Source organism: Lagenorhynchus albirostris, chromosome 7 (assembly GCF_949774975.1).
Source record: "Lagenorhynchus albirostris chromosome 7, mLagAlb1.1, whole genome shotgun sequence".
NCBI classification, from domain to species: Eukaryota; Metazoa; Chordata; class Mammalia; order Artiodactyla; family Delphinidae; genus Lagenorhynchus; species Lagenorhynchus albirostris.
The window spans coordinates 52,126,182-52,145,529 of NC_083101.1; the positions used below are offsets into that span (position 1 = coordinate 52,126,182).

General features: G+C 40.7%; 1 pseudogene; it reads left to right on the forward strand.

Moving 5' to 3' along the window:
- The window catches only part of LOC132522631 (transcription initiation factor IIA subunit 2-like), a 126,848-nt pseudogene extending 112,453 nt beyond the window's left edge, over positions 1 to 14,395 (forward strand).
- The last annotated feature ends 4,953 nt before the right edge of the window (positions 14,396 to 19,348 follow it).

The following is a 19,348-nucleotide window of genomic DNA, read 5'->3' on the forward strand; positions in this document are numbered from 1 at the left end:
TGAGCTACCATTTCATAATCAGCTGTTGAACAATACCAAGTGTTAACTAGGATATGGAGGTATAGGAATTCTTATCCACTGCTGTTAGGAGTAGAAATGGGTATATCCATTTTGGAAATGTGTTTGGCAGTGTTGAGCCATGAGCATGCCCTGTGATCTATGAATTACATGACCAGGTATTTACCTTAGAGAAAATCTTGCATATGTGCACCAGGAGGCATATACAGAAATTTTCATAATGGTGTTTTTTATGAGCAGAGGTAATATAACATATATGTTTATATATGTTAAACACATAAATAAAATATAGATTAATATAAAAATAACCTACTGGTTTATTGTGATGGTTAATCTTATGTGTCAACTTGACTGTACCATGGGGTGCCCAGATTGAACATTTTTTCTAGGTGTTTCTGTGAGGGTGTTTCTGGATGAGTTTACCATTTTAGTTGGTGGACTCAGTAGATTATACTCCCCAGTGTGGATGGGCATTATCCAATCTATTGAAGGCCTAAATAGAACAAAAGGCAGAGGAAGGACGAATTCACCACTTTTGCTCCCTGCTTGCCTGTTTGAGCTGGGGCATCTGTCTTCTGCCTTTGGACTGGGGCTTACACCATCAGCTCCCCTGGTTCTCAGGCCTTCGAACTTGGGCTGGAATTATACTTCCAGCTTCCCTGCGTCTCTGGCTTGCAGAGGGCAGGTCATGGAACTGTTCAGCCTCCACAATAGTATGAGCCCATTTCCACGTGTGTGTGTGTGTGTGTGTGTGTGTGTGTGTGTGTGTGTGTGTGTGTATAACAGTAATAATCTATTTATAACAGAGCCGATAGGATATATTTTGGTTCTGTTTTTCTGGAAAACCCCAATGGATTTATCAAAAGAAAGACACATACTTATACAGTGGAACACTATACAGCAGTGAATATGAAAAAATTTACGTGCACCAACAGTGATCAATCTCACAAATACAGTATTGAATTAAAAAGAGCAAGTCAGGGCTTCCCTGGTGGCGCAGTGGTTGAGAGTCCGCCTGCCGATGCAGGGGACACGGGTTCGTGCCCCGGTCTGGGAAGATCCCACGTGCTGCGGAGCGTGCGCGTCCGGAGCCTGTGCTCCGCAACGGGAGAGGCCGCAGCGGTGAGAGGCCTGTGTACCGCAAAAAAAAAAAAAAAAGAGCAAGTCATAAAAGAATAATATATTGGTTTAACTCCATGATTGTAAACTTCAAATATAGACATTAAACTATATAGTGTTTCAGGAAAGCTATCAATACATAGGCAGTAAACACTATAAATTACCAACACAGTTACCTCTAACGAGGAAGGAATGGGCTCTAATCCGTGATGTATATAAGTGGCTTCTGGGGTGTGGTGGTATTTTGTTTCGTGAAACGGAGGGTGGGTGTTAAAGAAAAATACCACATCAACTTCTCTCCCCTGTGTGGGGCTGGATGGCGTTGCCCGGTGAGTCTGTAGTCACTACATCCTGGCGAAGGATGTGCATTGTGAGTGAACTAAGTACGTGAAGCCAATTTTGGCCAAATCTCCATTTGCAGATCTCCTTTTCAAAACTATCAACTCATATTCATTTGTAAGCAAACCTAACCCATCATGTTTCAAATCATCTGTGATCAGATTGTCAAAATATGGTTTTTGGTACAGCTACTTGTTTTCACAAGGTCTTTGGAGACTATTTGTGACACTGTTTAAAATTGTTCTCCTTCTGTCCTGCCTTACAAATTCTGAAACGTTTGGGCTGATTCAGTTCTTCTAAGCTGAAGGCCTCCATGCAAGGTCAAGTTAAGGTTTTCACTCTATTTTGATTCCATGAACATTAAGGTTTCACCCTCCCACACTGCTGTATTGTTGTTGTTCTCCCCAGTCCAGGGGAGGAGCTTTCCGTTTGGCTGTAGAAGCCCAGGTCACCTTCAACCCAGAGCTTTGGAGAACTCTCCTTGAAGGAACAGCTTGGTATCACAGAGTGGCTTTCAGTTCAAAGGTGACACTATATTCCTGATCTTTCTCCTGCATCATCCTTTGTTTGTACAGGCTACTGGTGGAGAGCAGGAGGGGTGTATGCGTGATTCCATGGGGGAGGCTGGATTCTCGCAATGACTCAGTTCTCTTAGCATTTGTTTACGCCTGCCTACTCCCAATCTTTAATCCTTACAAACCTTTCCCCACCTTAGTAAAATATAGTGGATTTCAGCCTTTCTCTTGCTCCTGGTGCTTTGCAGCTGGGATGCACCTTGAACAAAATATGCCCCCCTCACCAGTCTGGCGAGGAGAGATGGTGGAATTACAGGGCCCTTGGGTGAGGGGAGGGTGAGGAGTGGAAGGAGGGAGGTTTGTTTGTGCTTCTCAAAGAGCTGCACGTGATACCAGGCTGCCTGCCTTTGCTGGTTTGAAGTCCTTGGCAGTAGCCTTTGCTTATTTCCTTGTGAGTATTCATGCATTATCATGAGGTCTTTTATTTGAGCTGGCGTAGTGGCTGCTCAGTTTTCCAGTAAGGAAGCAGACATTGCCTCATGGCCTTAGGCACTTCTGGGGGTAAAAGAATGTAAACTGCTAAAGCCCTGCCCCTTCATGTCCCACCTCCGACTCCATTATGGGCTGAAAATAGGAACTAAAAAACAGCCAAAACGCTCTGAATTGTTACAAAAGGAGAGCGCAGCCCCAGCTGACAATGATGCGGGCTTTATGGGAGGAGAAGGTCTGCATGAAGAAAGAGAGAAAAGAAAGAGGGGACGCTCAAGTGAGCCAGGGAACAGTATATGTGGCTTTTTGAGGCTTTGTGCTAGTATATACTTCTGGATTCACTTGGGGTCCTTTATTGACTTCGACTGTGTGTAGAAGATCCTGTCTAAGTACGTATCAAGTACGTTAACCCCTCTCTGATTGGAAATGTGTGAATGCATCAGTATAGAGGGGTGTGTATATTTGGCAGGGGTGGGAGAGCAGTAATTCAACAGTCCAGCAACAGAACGCGAGGGAGTGGGATGGAGTGGAGCGTGGGCCGCTGAAAAGCTGTCACCCCAGGCCGAGCCCTGGGTGCCTCCTCTCTCCCCCTGCCCAAGGGGCTTCTTTGTCAGGACCTCCAGAGGGGGGTCCAGAGGGTGGAGAGCCTGTGACAGCTAAATCACTGGATGCCTGCCTACCGGGGAAGACCCTAATGTTGGCCTGGGCCCGCTTCTGTTTTATAGCCTGATAGATTTGGGCTCTCCCTTCCCCTCTTCAGAGGCCTACAATCTGCACCAAATGTTTCACATTACTCAGTGTGAAAAACCTCCTATTCTTTCAGATTTTTTACAAGTTCATACATCCGTGGAAACCCGATATTCCATATTTCATTCTGCTTCGTGGATGTCATTGTGAGGGATGCGGGTTCACATGCAACAGGCCTCTTTTGGCTTTGATCAGCTTGACCGCAACTAATTGTAAATGGAGAACAAATGAAAGAAATATTTACAAATTTCATGGGAATTCAGGCAGGGCCTAAGCCTTCCCTAATGCTTCCATTCACAGTAAATGTTTATTGAATACTTTGACTCTACTGTGCACTTCAGTATTTATATAGTATTAGGTTTTAGCTTGTTCTGGAGGGATCCAAAGAGTTAGTAAACCGACCTTCCCCTTCTCCCTGCTTTACCCCCTTCCCTTCTGCAAACTTCCATTCCTTTGCATCGCAAAATCTGCTGCAGCCTAAGGAAAACCAACTCAGATTCCGAAGCTACAGCTGTAAGAAGGGGTAGGAGAGAAAGGGGGGGGGAGAGAGAGACAGAGAGAAGGGGGAAAGAAAGGACCGTAAAATTTAAAACAAATTTTGAGTTGCATAGTCGAGTTGGGAAAAGTCAAATGAAATTGTTTGAGATTTGTTCAAAATAAAGTTATAAAGTTTTGGAGCCAGGTTAAGCAGCTGTTGGGTCAGGCAGGCTAAGGCCTAAAAGGCAGCACCGACTAAGAGCTGAATATTATGCAATCAGCCAGCAGTTGCCTGGATACAGAGAAACACCCACAGCCCTGTAAGAGGATTTCTGATTTAGGACTTTCCACTTCTAAGCCTACTTTTCCAGAAGAATTTTTGTTCACTCAGGAAGCAAAATAACCTTGGTGATTTCTCCTTGGAGGTAATAGAGACGGGTCACGCTATGGCTAGGAAGGGGTTGGCCGACCCTCCCCTCCAGCTTCCCCGCCTCATGGCATAAGCTGGAAGTCCTCTCAGACCCTAGCTTCTTCCAACTGCTGTCATGAGCTGCTGACACATCCCAGGGCAGCTTAGACAAGTGACGGTCCAGATACTGAAGATCAGACAGGAGGTGACTTCTTTCCAGAGAGTCCTTTGGTTACCACCTTGGACGGCAAGTGCTTCTAGAGGTTGGCCAATCGATGCTCCAACAACTGCTCTTTTAATCAGGAGTATTTCACATCTGTACCTGCTGTACCCTAGGCCCGTTCCACGCTAGGAGTTGGAAAAGGCTAGATTCTGTTGTTTGTGGACCCTGGCTTAACCTGCTCTTCTCCACCTTCCCACCCAGGCGTGAAAGACATGATTTAGGGATCACACAACCCTGAAACAACCCGAAAGTCTAATGAGAGAGGTGTTTGCAAAGGAGGTGGTCATAAGACAGGATAGACGGCTTGCGATAGAGGAGAGGTGGCAGAGAAGAGGGATGGGGCGTTGGAGAAGGAGGTCAACTCCAAAGCTAAGAAAAAGTGGGAATGGGATCCCAGAGAAGAGTGTTCAGAGCGTTTTATTACAAATTTGCTATAGAAAATAATATTTTAGCTTTTACTCATTGTTCTCCTTCCAGTGCTCTCCTCTTGCCTCTGGAGCTGCACTTCTCATTCCCAGGAGTCCTCTTTTAAAAACATGTGTTTTTCAAACAATAGCTTCCCATCACAATGTGCTCTTATAGCCCCCCTGCATCGGCAGGCGGACCCTCAACCACTGCGCCACCAGGGAAGCCCATAGCCTGCTTACTCTTAAATGTAAGTGAACAATAGTATCAAACAGTTTTCATTTTTAAAGATTATTTGCAGAAAGCTAAATGGACAGAGCTGGAATGGTGGGGTTTCTTAGCCGCACAGCAGAGCACAGAGCTGGCTGGAAGTGAACTAAGTGACCACATGCAAACAGCTTGACCTTGCATGTAGTCAGTTAGTGGGGGACATTGGTCTTGGTGGGTAAGGTACTGCTCTGTAGCCTCAAAGGGTAAGATAGTATGGTGTTTAAGGACTTTAATTTTGGAACCAGACTAGCAAGGTCAAATCTTGTCTCTGCCGCTAATAAGCTGTGTGATGGGCAAGTTTCTCAACTGCTGTCTACCTCAGATTCCTCATCTAGAAAATGGGGCAAATAATAGTGCCTATGTCATAGCATTGTTCTGAGAACTGAATGAGTCAATGTACATAAGATGTTTAGAGTAGCACCTAGCACATAATACATGGTGCATCAATACTGGCTGTTTTATTATCTCAGGAGGCAAGAGGTATTTTCTTTATCAGAGAATTGAATTCTCACTGCCATCTTAGCAACAGAAGTGTTTATGCAACTTAGATTTCTTTGCTCTTTTAGAAAGATACTCTACTTTAGGGCCTTTCTGGGACTAACAATCCTATCAATTTACATTTAGTACTCAGGAGTGACTGCTGTGTTTTCATGTTTTAGTTATTTCTTATGGGTTTTAATTCAATACTATATGTATTTTAAATCATATATGTATTTTTAAAATGTATGTTCCCCTTAAGAATCGAGAGGAGAAAATCCACCTGCAGTGCATTTGCGGAAGAATGCTCAATTAGAAAGATCTTTAAACTTGCCCTTAGTGCCTTAGACCAGTTTTCTTCAGTGTGCCTTAAGCAAGAAAATGGTCGTTTTCCCTAATTATCTGTTTTAAAGATGGTGATTATAATCTTCCAATGGTCAGATATTGAATGAATTGTTCAGAAATGAAATTAGAGTGTGTGTTAATCAGTATTAATTAACGGGAGCAGAAGGAGGGAGGTGGTGGACAGCTGTAAAGAAGTGTTGTCTACCTTTCCTATTAAGGACTTGTCTGGACTTCCACGAACAAGGGACAGAAGACATTTATTCTACCTGAAATTTGAGCTATGAAAATTGTCCTGTGTCTAAACATTCTTAATGCCTCCAGCATTTTTTCTAAACTGCAATTTAAAGAAGAACAAGAAAGCAAGTAGTTTGCAAATGGTGCCTCTGAACAAATGGCCAACATTCCAGATGGGGTTTTGTGGGGCTCCACCCACACTAAGCTGACCGAAATGGGGGTGACCCAAGGACAGTACATCCTTTTGTTGTATTGTTTTGATGCAGAGCAAGTGACATTCCTCAGGCCCCTTTTCATGTAGCAGTCCACCACAAAATACGTTGCTACTCTTCTTACCTGTGGGACTAGCTTGTATCAACTCCAGCACTTTTAGGCTTGTCTGATGGCAAATGAAAACTGATACTGGTGGGCAGCGTTATGACTACTTGGTTACTGGACAACCTCTGTTTCCAAGTCCTTTTAGCAATTTCAGTTTAACCCTGAAAAATTGTTTATGAGCAATGATATATACCCATATATCCAAGAATATATACAAGAAAAATAGGAAAATAGGCACCTATGTTCTCTTCATATGATATATATTACACATTCATGCTGGGATTAGACATTGTATCTTGATGATGGGTGCATATGGGTTTGTTTGTACACCTGTTTATGTGGTGTAATGTGACTCTGTTTGTATAGGTGCATGTCTATGTGGATATAGATACATGTAGACACTCTGAAAACAGTGCTTCTGTGACTATAGAGTGAACAAAGCCCCAAACCCATTGATTATGTGACTATTGCTCACATAATACACAAATCCTAAAGCACTGCTAAATGTCAGAATTGTGGGAAAAGGGAGATGGTCTTAGAACGTCTTCTGTAGCATTCCGTGCGACATTGTGATTTAATTGTCCTGGAATGTAGCACAAGAGGTTTGCACTTCTTACCCGCTTGAGCCCTGAGAAAATTATAGGCTCAACCAAATTACAGTGAAACAAAATCTGTTGAAAACGAACAATCTGTTTTATGAATTATGCCACAATATAAATATTCAATAATTAATACATGCTAATACACGCATTCAATATATTCAACTTTTCAACTGCAAATATTTTCTAGAATGCCTTTATGTAGTTACATCCACTGTCTGTGGAAACTGAATTTTAGCTTTAGCCTTGGGTCAATTTCAAACAATGACAGTTCACTGGAAGTGACTCCAGATGCCATTGAACATGGAAATTGAAAACTGGCAGCTAGCATGCCAGATTTTGCCAACAATTGGGTTTTGTTTGGCCGCTTGGTATCTGTATGTGTTTGTGTGTGTGTGTGTGCGTGTGTGTGAACATTTTATCGAGGTATAATTGTGACACAATAAACTGCACGTATTTAAAGTATGCAATTTGATATTTCACAGGTATATACCTGTGAAACCATCTTTACAATCAAGATAATTAACATATTCTTCACCACGGAAAGTTTTCTCATTGCCCTTTGTAATCCCTCCTTCCTGTCCTTAGCCCCTGCAGGCAATCACTGATCTACTTTCTGTCACTATAGATTAGTATGAGTTTTCTGAACTACAAATTTCTGAATGGAATCATACTTCATGTACTCCTTTTATGTCTGGCTTCTTTCACTCAGCATAATTATTTTGAGATTCATCCAAAAATCATAATAATTACAAAGGTTTTCTCCTCTGTTTACTTGTAGAAGTTTTATAATTTAGGTTTTACATTAGGATCTACATCCACGTTAAGTCAATTTTTGAACATGATCTATGTTCTGTATCTATGGTTCCATAGATGGAAGTTCATTTTTTTTTCATGTGAATACTGAATTATCCCAGCACACACTCTTTGTTGGAAAGACTATTCTTTATTCACTGCATTGCTGTGACAGTCTCAAGCTGGGGCAGTTGTAGGGCTTACCTCATTTTCCATTTCTCAGAGGTCAGTGTCCCTCATTGACTGATGTCCAGTGTCCATTGTTTCATATATTTAGTCTATTTTTGTTTATTTCAAGTGGGAAGGTAAGTTTGATCCCTGCTCCTCCATCTTGGTGAGAAGTAGAAGTCCCATGCTTAGAGTATCTTTGAAATTTAAAATGTGTTTCCAATAGATAAAAATTAGGAAATATCGTATTCAATCTAGATTTCTGGCTTCTCATGGAAAATCTGCAGATTCGGCGAAATGAGATACACACTCCACGTGGCATCAGTCGATTGCACAGTTCCCTCTTTCTTTGTGGCAGGAGCTTCCTAGCTTCTCGCAGTCCCCATCTTGCTTGCTTCACTCATTTTTTTTTTTTTTTTTTTTTTTTTTGTGGTACGCGGGCCTCTCCCTGTTGTGGCCTCTCCCGTTGCGGAGCACAGGCTCCGGACATGCAGGCTCAGCGGCCATGGCTCACGGGCCTAGCCGCTCTGCAGCATGTGGGATCTTCCTGTACCGGGGAACGAACTCGTGTCCCCTGCATGGGCAAGCGGACTCTCAACCACTGCGCCACCAGGGAAGCTCTTGCTTCACTCATTTAACTTACCTACTCGACCCCCTTAGGCCTGATCAGTCCAAGTCTTTCATTTCATTCAGGAGGAAAGGGAGAGAGGCAAAGTGAGATGGTATTAGAATCTGGGTTATCTGGCTCCAAATCCAATGGTAGTTCCACTGAGATTGAACAGTCATATTGTATTACTGGTATGGAGATAAGCAAACTGAAGGTCTCATGAATTGCTGACAGGTTTAGATGCTCAGTGCCTATCACTCACACTCTTCTTACATCTTGATATTTATCTGTGAAGTTTATTATAATTTATCTGTTGCAGTATTTGGAAGCAAATTATGTAGTAGGGATTTAACTGTTAATTTTTTTTAAAGAATTGCTTATTCAACAAAACCATCTTTTGAGGATTATCATTTTTCCTTATTAAATAAATTGCCCGCACACCTATCAGAATGACCAAAATCTGGAACAGTGACGACACCAAATGCTGATGCGGTTGTGGAGCAGTAAGAACTCTCATTGATCGCTGGTGGGAATGCAAAATGGTGCAGCCACTTTGGAAGACAGCTTGGCAATTTCTTACAAAACTAAAATATGCTTACCGTTTGATCCAGGAATCATGCTCCTTGGTATTTACCCAAAGGACTTGAAAACTTATTTTCCCCCCAAAACCTGCACATGAATGTTTATAGAAGCTTTATGTATAATGACCAAAACTTGGAAGCAACCACGATATCTTCAGTAGACGAATAAATAAACTGTGGCACATTCAGACAATGGAATATCATTCATTGCTAGAAAGAAGTGGGCTGTTAAGCCACGAAAAGACATGGAGGAAGCTTAAGTGCATATTTCTGAAGTGAAAGAAGCCAATCTGAAAAGGTTACATAATGAATGATTCTAACTATATGACGTTCTTACCCCAAAACTATGGAGACAGTAAAAAGCTTAGTGGTTGTCTGAGGCTGCGGGGAGGGACAGATGAATAGCCAGAGCACAGAGGAACTTTAGGTCAGTGAAAATACTTTGTGTAATACCATACCGATAGATACGTGTTGTTACACATTTGTCCAAACCCATAGAATGTACAACACCAAGAGTGAACTGTAACGTAAACTATGGACTCTGGGTTATAACGATATGTGAATGTAAGTTCATCAGTGGTAACAAAGGTACCACTCTGGTGGGGGATGCTGATAATTGGGGAGGCTGTATATGTGAGGGAGCAGGGGTATATGGGAAATCTGTACCTTCCAGTCAATTTTGCTGTGAACCTTAGACTGCTCTAAAAAGTAAAGTCTTAATAAAAATAAATAAATTGCTGGCAGCATTTATGTTGAGTGTTGCAAGCTCTGAGTTCCCACCATAAGCTAATACTGAAATGACAACAATGTAGAGAATATGTTTATGGTATTTCTCATCTATTCATAACGGTTTTTAGATTATTGAAGGTGTTTATATATATGTATATACATGGAGAAATTCAATCTGTTAGCCTGGGAAATGACCTAATAACAAGTTATATTTACCCATCCCCTGTCTCAATTGATTAGTCAAAGTATTATTAAACTGTTGTGCAAAATATAGGAATAAGGGTCAAGAAACAAATCACAAAACCACTAAGGATCATGTGAAGTCACACTTTCTTAGTAGACATGTTGTAAAAATGCGTACGATGCATTTTTGGAAACGAGTCCAACATCTTACAAAAATCTGTCTCTTTACTGTCAGATGTTAGAGGCGATGGAAAAATACACTACATAGAACAATTTATAACTTTTGATTTCATATTCTGGCTTAAAAAATAGACCCTGTAGAAAAAGAGCTGAAGGCATAATACGGAATTATATTGGTATTATTTTACTGACTTACCACAGATGACTATTTCTGATTTAGAAACAAAAAGGAACTGTCAAACTCTCTTATGATTTCCATGTGTTGGATTATATTAGATACCTAACAGAAACTTGTTTTACCTGCTTGCAAGAGCTTTTAAAACTGCCTGTGTGACAAAGAATACCATTCCAAAAGCAAAGTGGGAACATGCTTTTACTAAGATAGCAGATAATAGCAAAGCTTGGGCTTCTGGGGAATATGTTCCCTTCCAGCCCAGCAGCTGGAGAGCTGCCCTTGACCGACAGAACGGAGCAAAGAGCTCAGGATGTGGGTTTCCGCTTTTCGGAGCTGACAGTATTGGGGTGTAGGGTACTTTATATATTGGTAAGTTCTCAGACAGTAAATTCTGCTCTTCTAACAGGTTTTCAAAAGAGTGTTGTTTAAAACCACTGAGCGCTTTTTCTGTTTCTTTCATGCTTACCTGTCTTCATTCCTGTTTTCTCTCTCTTCCTCTCTTTGCCTTTTCCCCTCGTCCTCTGCACCTTCTTAGGACTTGCTTCTTTCTGGACTCGAGCATGTCTATGTTAGCCTCTCCTTGAGAATCCTCACTTAACCGCACCTCTCCACACATATCCTTCTCCCCCTTAGCATGTCTCTTTAGAAGCCTTAAACAGAACATTCACACCCACTGTGTCTCCTCAAATCCAGCAATGTGACCAGTTTCTGTCCCCAGTTCCCTTCCAAAGCTTCCATTCTGGCTAATATCTCCTGTGGTCTGTTCATGGAGAGAAAGATTGATCAGACTGAATTTTTTAGTGATCTCATGCCTCCTTGGGCAGAGTTTGTTTCTCTTCTTTCTAAGCCAATTTGACTACTGGAGACATTTTTTTCACTTTATTTTCTTCTCACTTCATTTTTCTTACATCTTCTCCACCTCCTCCCTCCTGACTCTTCATTAACCTGATCATCGACTCCTTTTGGCTCTACACTCCACATGGATTTCCTCCCAGATCGTATCTCCTCTTATTGCATTTCCTACATTTTCATAGACAATCTGTAATTTAAAGTTTTGTTTTGACCCCAGAGCTTGGAAATACGCTGATAAGTTTTTGATAGTCTGGGTTTCTTTCACCGTCTTCCTTCACTCACCATCACTCTTGGTTTTCCTTTATTAAAACAAAAAATGTTATTGTCACCACTGGAGAGAGCATTTACTCAAAGTTGATTTTCTCTCCTGAAGACATCTTTCTTTTCACACATAGTTGTGCACATCTCTTTCCTTGTTGCGACTCCTGGAGACGATTCGTGATGAGATGTTTATTTTGTGTTTGTGGCTCTTTATCATTTTCCTCCCAGTCATCCTTCCCTATCTCCATTCTAAGCCTAACTTTGACTTCCTTGCCTTGAGGAAGGTTGTAGATGGGTCTGAAGATGAGGTGCTTGAAGTGGCTCCCTGGCCCTCCTTCAGCTGCTGGCTTTTGCTTTTCTGGAGAGGGTAGGCGAGTAGAAGGTTGGGGAGATGGAAAGTGATGGACAGAGAGTCTCCTCCTGGCCTGGGGAGGAGACAGAGGGTCATGGTCCATGGCTCCCATGAAAGCTGATGACCTGTGACCCACTCTCACGTGCCTTAAGGGAAGGACAAGGCTGGGACTAGGGTGAGGCAAGTGAGGCAACTGACTCAGGCATAAAATTTGAGAGGACTCTAAAAAAACCCTCAGTAATCAAGGTAATTATATTTTATTGCAATATTTTAAAAAGTAAAAATTAATGCAAAAAAATCCATGATGAACAAATATCAATATTTTAAATAAAGACAGGATGTGGAAGGGGTGGAACTCCAGAGGATGGTAGCTGGTGTATCCCAGGCATTGTTGCCCCCAGGCAGCTTAGCAATGATTCCCAGGCCCCAAGGGCACTGATGTAGCGGAGTCCCTTGATTGCTAGGAATCCTGGGGGTTTGGGCAGGAGCCATCCCAACAACAACGAGTACGGAGAGATGGACAGAGGGGGCATCTGTAAAAATTTTTTGATGTCGAAAAACCCCTGGAGACCTTTGCGTAGCCATGGGTAGGAGCCCAGATAATGGTAGAAATGGGGCCTTACTTTTGGATAGATGTTTTATTTCAAATAAATAGAAATAAGGCACTTACTGCACTCACAGCTTTACTGTTGCAAATTCATACTGAGTACACTGCCTCCATCGGGAGCTTTGTCACTATCTTGAGTGAGGAATGGGAAGCTGAGATTCTTTATTTTCTCTCCCCAGTTCTGTATTGCCTTCCCTTCCCTATCACAAAGTCCACTCCTGTTATTAACCTGTGACTCACTGACCCTGGCTTTCATACGTTTAAAGATCTGGAAAGAGTATATAAAAAACCAAAGACATCCTCTGCTGCTTGCTTTCACATCCTTAAGATCTGACCTTTTTTTTTCAGGTCTCAGAATCGGCACCTTAATATGGGTTCTGCAAGGCAGCTTGACTTGACGGAACGGTCATGGGCCCCCTGAATGCTAGGCCTGACTCTGCTCTGAACGAGCTGTGTGAATGTGGATAAGTGAGTACCTTTCACTCTCTGACCCTCAGTTTCCTCATCTGTGCAGAGGGGCTTAAACTAGATGAGTCCTAAGGTTTCTCTCTGGCCCAACATTCCATGCATTCTAAGGATGATTTTATTTGTCACCGAAATGCGGATTTCCTGCCAGTTCACTTATGATCACTGTAAAACAGCCCAGCTCTGATCTTACTTCTCACCCTGTACTTTGGCATTGTAGTTTCCATTTTCAAAATCTGTTGGCCTTTAGGTGTCATCTGTGTTAAAATCAGATTCTTCACTCTCGGTTTCAAGATGCCAGCTTATCAAACGAAAATCTCTAACAAGGTCTTTGCTCTGCTTGAATGTAAACTTCGCTGAATGATAAAGCAGAAAAAGAAACCATAAGACTTTGGGCCAACCATAAACTAGTTTCCTCGTCTGTGAAATAAAGAGGTTTTATTAGATGCTCTTTTAAGCCCTTTTCAGTTTTAAAATTCTAAATTACGTCAAGAAGCATGATGTTCTTAGATTCTGAATAAGTTTGATATCTTTTTTGTCCCAATCATCAGCTTTTAGAGTATTCCAAGTTTCTTCACCCATCGATTACCTACAGATTTACATAGAAGTATCAGCTTCTTAGTTCTTGCGTGGCCCACCAAATTTATGTAACTTGGTGTTTGACGAACACTGCTGTTTTATAAAGAGGTTGGGAGTTCCCCTAATCCATATTATTTTAAACATTTAAAAATCTGAAAAACTTTTTTTTTTTTTTTTTTCAAGTGTAACGTGGTCATTCTAGCCACTACAGAAAAGAAAGCTGTGTATGTTCTCTACTTCATTTGCCAAAAGAACTGCATAGGCTTTATCATTCTAATGCTTGGGGACTGTGAGATTTGTCTTGTTTTAAAGACAATGGTGGAGGTCTCCTTGCTTCCTGGTGTGGTTTCACTGCCAGGTTCTGTGAGTACTTCTGGGTCACTGACCCAGCTCTGCAGTCTCTGGGGCTGCTGAAGGGGCCATTGGGGAAAGCAGGCACCTCCTGTTGAGTCATGGCTGTGTTGCTCTGTCCCACAGGACTTCAAGAATTTCTTTCTCTTAAGTGGTAGCATATCAGTTATACAGAAATGCACTTTAGGAAACAGTCTTCAGGAGGGTGCAGATAAGTTCCTACCGTCTTAATAGATCGTCCCCAAGTCACCCTTCAAGTCCCACTTCAGTGTGGTAAGGCTAAACATTGAGCTCTGGCGCCGACACTCAGGGACAGAGTCAACATTCCAGAGGCTCTGCACATATGTACACATTCTGTGATAACGTGTGGACTTCTGTATGGAGTGAGGCTGGATTCAGAGAGATGACAGAGCTTATTAAAGTGGATAAAGTGAAAATTGTAACTTATGATGGTAAAAATACTGGCTTTAATACTACAGAATGCATAGAGGAAAAATGGCTTTTTAGTGCCGTCTTCTGTCATTAAGCAGCACTTTTTGAAGTGCAACAAAAAGAGACTTTAGAAAACATTATTCTAGAAATGCAGGAGTGATTACACTGTGCTGCACGGATTGGAGGATGTCAGTAGAGAGAAGCTTATAATTCTGTGACCTCTTACATCATTTTCATTATGCAGCATGAAGAAACTTAACTTTTTATGACAAGTCAAAATTGTTGCCAAAGAACAGTATTTAATAAACTCATTCTAAAACTCAATGTGACTAATAATAGGTGGCACTGTTAAGCTAGCAATATAGAGATATTAAATAAGCATTTTATTAGCTTTAGATAAAGGGTACCATGTTCATTGTAGGGAAGTTGGAAAAATATATCATTTCAGTAAAGTCATGTCAGTTTTATCAGTTGTAACTTTTGCAGTTAATAAAAAGCATTAGCAAGAGGTTATAGCAAATTCTGGATAAATTTTACTTAGAAAATCCATTTTCTAAAGTAATACAGAATCAGTGGTAACATTGGTATGAGAAACCTACTAAGAAATAAAACTCTGTTAGGAAAAAGTAGATAATCTTCAGACAGAGTTCCCAGCCAAAACAAAGCAACAAAATCAAACCACAAAACCCTGTTCCCAATAAGATAAAATAGTCCCATTTGACAGTAAGTCATTTCTTGAACTGGCTATATTGATCAAGATTCATACATTTAAAAATAACCTTACATCCTAATGTGTGTTTGACTTTTAGTTTAAAAACCTTATTAAATGTAAAATAAAAGGGACGGTGGTGTGGAGACTCTTGAAGTCTTCGAGTTGAAACTTTCAGTGCTTGGATTCATTTTGCTGAATAGGAAGAGAGCAAGTTGGAGTGAGATTATATGTTTTCTTAATCCTTCTTATGGTTTTAGTAGCTATCTCTTCTGTAATGTTTTCTGCTGCCTTCTCTTTTGAAATACTGGCATGCCTTGAAGATATGACGGGTTCGGTTCCAGACCACTGCAATAAAGTGAATATTGCAGTAAAGTGAGTAAAGTGAGTCATTTTTCTCAGTGCATACAAAAGTTATGTTAACACTATATATATCTATATATTCCTTTTCAGATTCTTTTCCCATATAGGTTGTTACAAAATATTGAGTAGAGTTCCCTGTGCTACATAGTAGGTCCTTGTTGATTATCTATCTTATATATAGTAGTGTGTATATGTTACTCCCAAATTCCTAATTTATCCCTCCCCTCAACAGCTCCCCTTTGGTAACCATAAGTTTGTTTTCTGTATCTGTTTTCTGTTTTGTAAATAAGTTCATTTGTATCATTTTTTTTTAGATTCCACATATAAGTGATATCATATTATATTTGTCTTTGACTTCACTTAGTATGATAATCTCTAGGTCCATCCATGTTGCTGCAGATGGCATCATTTCATTCTTTTTTATGGCTAATTAGTATTCCATTGTATATATGCACCACATCTTCTTTATCCATTCATCTGTTGATGGACATTTAGATTGCTTTCATGTCTTGGCTATTGTAAATATGTTGCAGTAAACACTAGGGTGCATGCATCTTTTCTAATTATGGTTTTCTCTAGATGTACGCCCAGGAGTGGGATCACTGGATCATATGGTAGTTCTATTTTTAGTTTTTTAAGGAAACTCCATACTGTTCCTCATAGTGGCTGTATCAATTTACATTCCCACCAACAGTACAAGAGGGTTCCCTTTCCTCCACACCCTCTCCAGTATTTATTGTTTGTAGAGTTTATGATCATGGCCATTCTGACTGGTGTGAGGTGATACCTCATTGTAGTTTTGATTTGCATTTTTCTAATTAGTGATGTTGAGCATCTTTTAATGTGCCTTTTGGTCATCTGTGTGTCTTCTTTGGAGAAATGTCTATTTAGGTTTTCTGCCCATTTTTTGATTTTTTTTTGTGTGTGTGTGTTGTTTTGCTATTGAGCTGTTTGTATATTTTGGAGATTAACCCCTGTCGGTTGCATTGTTTGCAAATATTTTCTCCCATTCTGTAGGTTGTCTTTTCATTTTTCTTTATGGTTTCCTTTGCTGTACAAAAGCTTTTAATTAGGTTCCATTTGTTTATTTTTGTTTTTATTTCCATTACCCTAGGAGATGGATCCAAAAAGATATTACTGTGATTCATATCAGAGAGTCCTGCCTATGTTTTCCTCTAGGAATTTTATAGTATCTGGTCTTACATTTAGGTTTTTAATCCATCTTGAGTTTATTTTTGTGTATGGTGTTACAGAGTGTTCTAATTTCATTCTTTTACATGTAGCTGTCTGGTTATCCCAGCACCATTTATTGAAGACAGTGTCTTTTCTCCATTGTATATTCTTGCCTCTTTTGTCCTAGATTAGTTGACCATAGGTGCATGGGTTTATCTCTGGACTTTCTATCCTGTTCCATTGATCTATCTTTCTGTTTTTGTGCCAGTACCATACTGTCTTGATTACTGTAGCTTTGTAGTAGAGTCTGAAGCTAGAGAGCCTGATTCCTCTAGCTCCATTTTTCTTTCTCAAGATCGCTTTGGCTATTCGGGGTCTTTTGTGTCACCATACAAATTAAAAAAAATTTTTTTCTGGCTCTGTGAAAAATGCCATTGGCAATTTGAGAGGGATTGCACCAAATCTGTAGATTTCCTTTTACTTATCCACAGTAATTAAAAATTCTTTCAAAGTTGGACTCAGTCCTCTCAAACTCTGCTGCTGCTTTATCAACTAAGTTTATGTACTATTCTAAATCATTTGTTGTTATTTCAACAATCTTCATAGCACCTTCATTAGGAGTAGATTCCATTTTAAGAAACCACTTTCTTTGCTCATCCGTAAGAAGTAACTCTTCATACATTAAAATTTTACCTTGAGATTGCAGCAATTCAGCCACATCTTCAGGCTCCACTTTTAATTCTAGTTCTCTTGCTTTTTCCACCACATCTGCAGTTACTTCCTCCACTGAAGTCTTGAACCCCTCAGAGTCGTCCATGAGAGTTGGAGTCAACTTCTTCCAGATCCTTGTTAATGTTGATATTTTGACCTCTTCCCATGAATCACAAACGTTCTTAATTCACCATCTAGAACGGTGAATCCTTTCCAGAGGTTTTCAATGTACTTTGTCCAGATGCATCAGAGAAATCACTATCTATGGCAGCTAGAGCCTTATAAAATCTATTTCTTAAATAATAAGACTTGAAAGTCAAGATGACTCCTTGATCCATGGTCTACAGTATGGATGTTGTATTAGCAGTCATGAAAACGTTGCTAATCTTGTTGTACATCTTGATCAGAGCTCTTGGGTGACAAGATGTCAGTAATAATTTTAAAGAAATCTTTTCTGAGCCGTTGTTCTCAACAGTGGGCTTAAAATATTCAGTAAACCATGTTGTCAACACATGTGCTGTCATCCAGGCTTTGTTGTTCCATTTATAGAGCACAGGTAGAGTAGAGGTAGCATCTTTCTTAAGGGCTAGGATTTTTCAGAGTGGTCAATGAGCAGTGACTTCAACTGAAAGTTGTCAGCTGCATTAGCCCCTAAAAAAGAGGGTCAGCCTGTCCTTTGAAGCTTTGAAGCCAGGCATTGACTCCTCCTCTCTAGCTATGAAAGTCCTAGATGGCATCTTCTTCCAATGCAAGGCTGTTTCATCAGCATTGAAAATCTGTTGCTTAGTGTAACCACCTTCATGAATTATCTTAGCTAGATCTTCTGCATCATCTCTTGCAGCTTTTGCATCAGCACTTGCTGCTTCATGTGGCACTTTTATGTTATGGAGATGACCTCTTTCCTTAAACCTCATGGAACAACCTCTGCTAGCTTCCTCACATCTTTCAGCCTTCATGGAATTGAAGAGAGTTAGGGCCTTTCTCTGGATTAGGCTTTGGCTTAAGGGAATGTTATGACTGGTTTGGTCTTCTATCCAGACCATTAAAACGTCCTCCATATTAGCAATAAGGCTGTTTCACTTTCTTATGAGTCATGTTTTCAATGGAGTAGCACTTTTAATATCCTTCAAGAACTTTTCTTTGCACCTGTAACTTGGCTAACTCTTTGGCACCAGGAGGCCTAGCTTTAATCCTGTCTCAGCTTTCAATATACCTTCCTCACTAAGCTTAATCATTTCTAGCTTTTGATCTAAAATGAGAGATGTACAACTCTTCCTTTCACTTGAACACTCAGAGCCCACTGTAGGGTTATTACTTCAGGATTGCTGTGTCTTAGGGAAGGGGGAGACTTGAGGAGAGGGAGAGAAATGGTGGAATGGTGGAAATGGTGGAGCAGTGAGAACACAATTTATTGATTAAGTTTGCCATCTTATTTGGATGGGGTTTGTGGCACCCCAAGTCAATTACAACAGTAATATCAAACATCACTGATCATAGATTATCATGACAAATATAATAATAATGAACATATTTGAAATGTTGTGAGAATTACCAAAATACGACAGAGACATGAACTGAGCAAATGTTGTTGGAAAAATGGTGCCCATAGACTTGCTTAACACAGAGTTGCCACAAACCTTTGGTTTGTAAAACACACAATATCCATGAAGCACAATAAAGCAAAGTTCAGTACAATGAGGTAAAGGGAGAAAATACTGTATCGTTCATGTTGAACAACCCAGGCAGAAAGAAGCCATGAGAGAAACATTCTCCAAGGAGTAGCAGCTGCTGACCTGCATCGGCCCATTCTGGGATTCCTGACCTTGACTGTGACATCTGGGGTTGGCCCAGTCCAGCTATGCATACATAACACCTGGAGTGATATCTTTAATGTGGAACTTTTTGAAAATTAGCAAAAGAGGCGTTATGGTCTGGTGAAGCCATCAGCAAAGTGCGCTCCCAGACCACGCCCACCAGAATCATCTGGGGGGTGCTTGAGATCCTGGACTCCACCACAATCCCACTGAATCTGAAACTCGGGGGGTGTGGTCTGAGAGCCTGCAATTTTCACAAGATCCCCAGATAATCTGT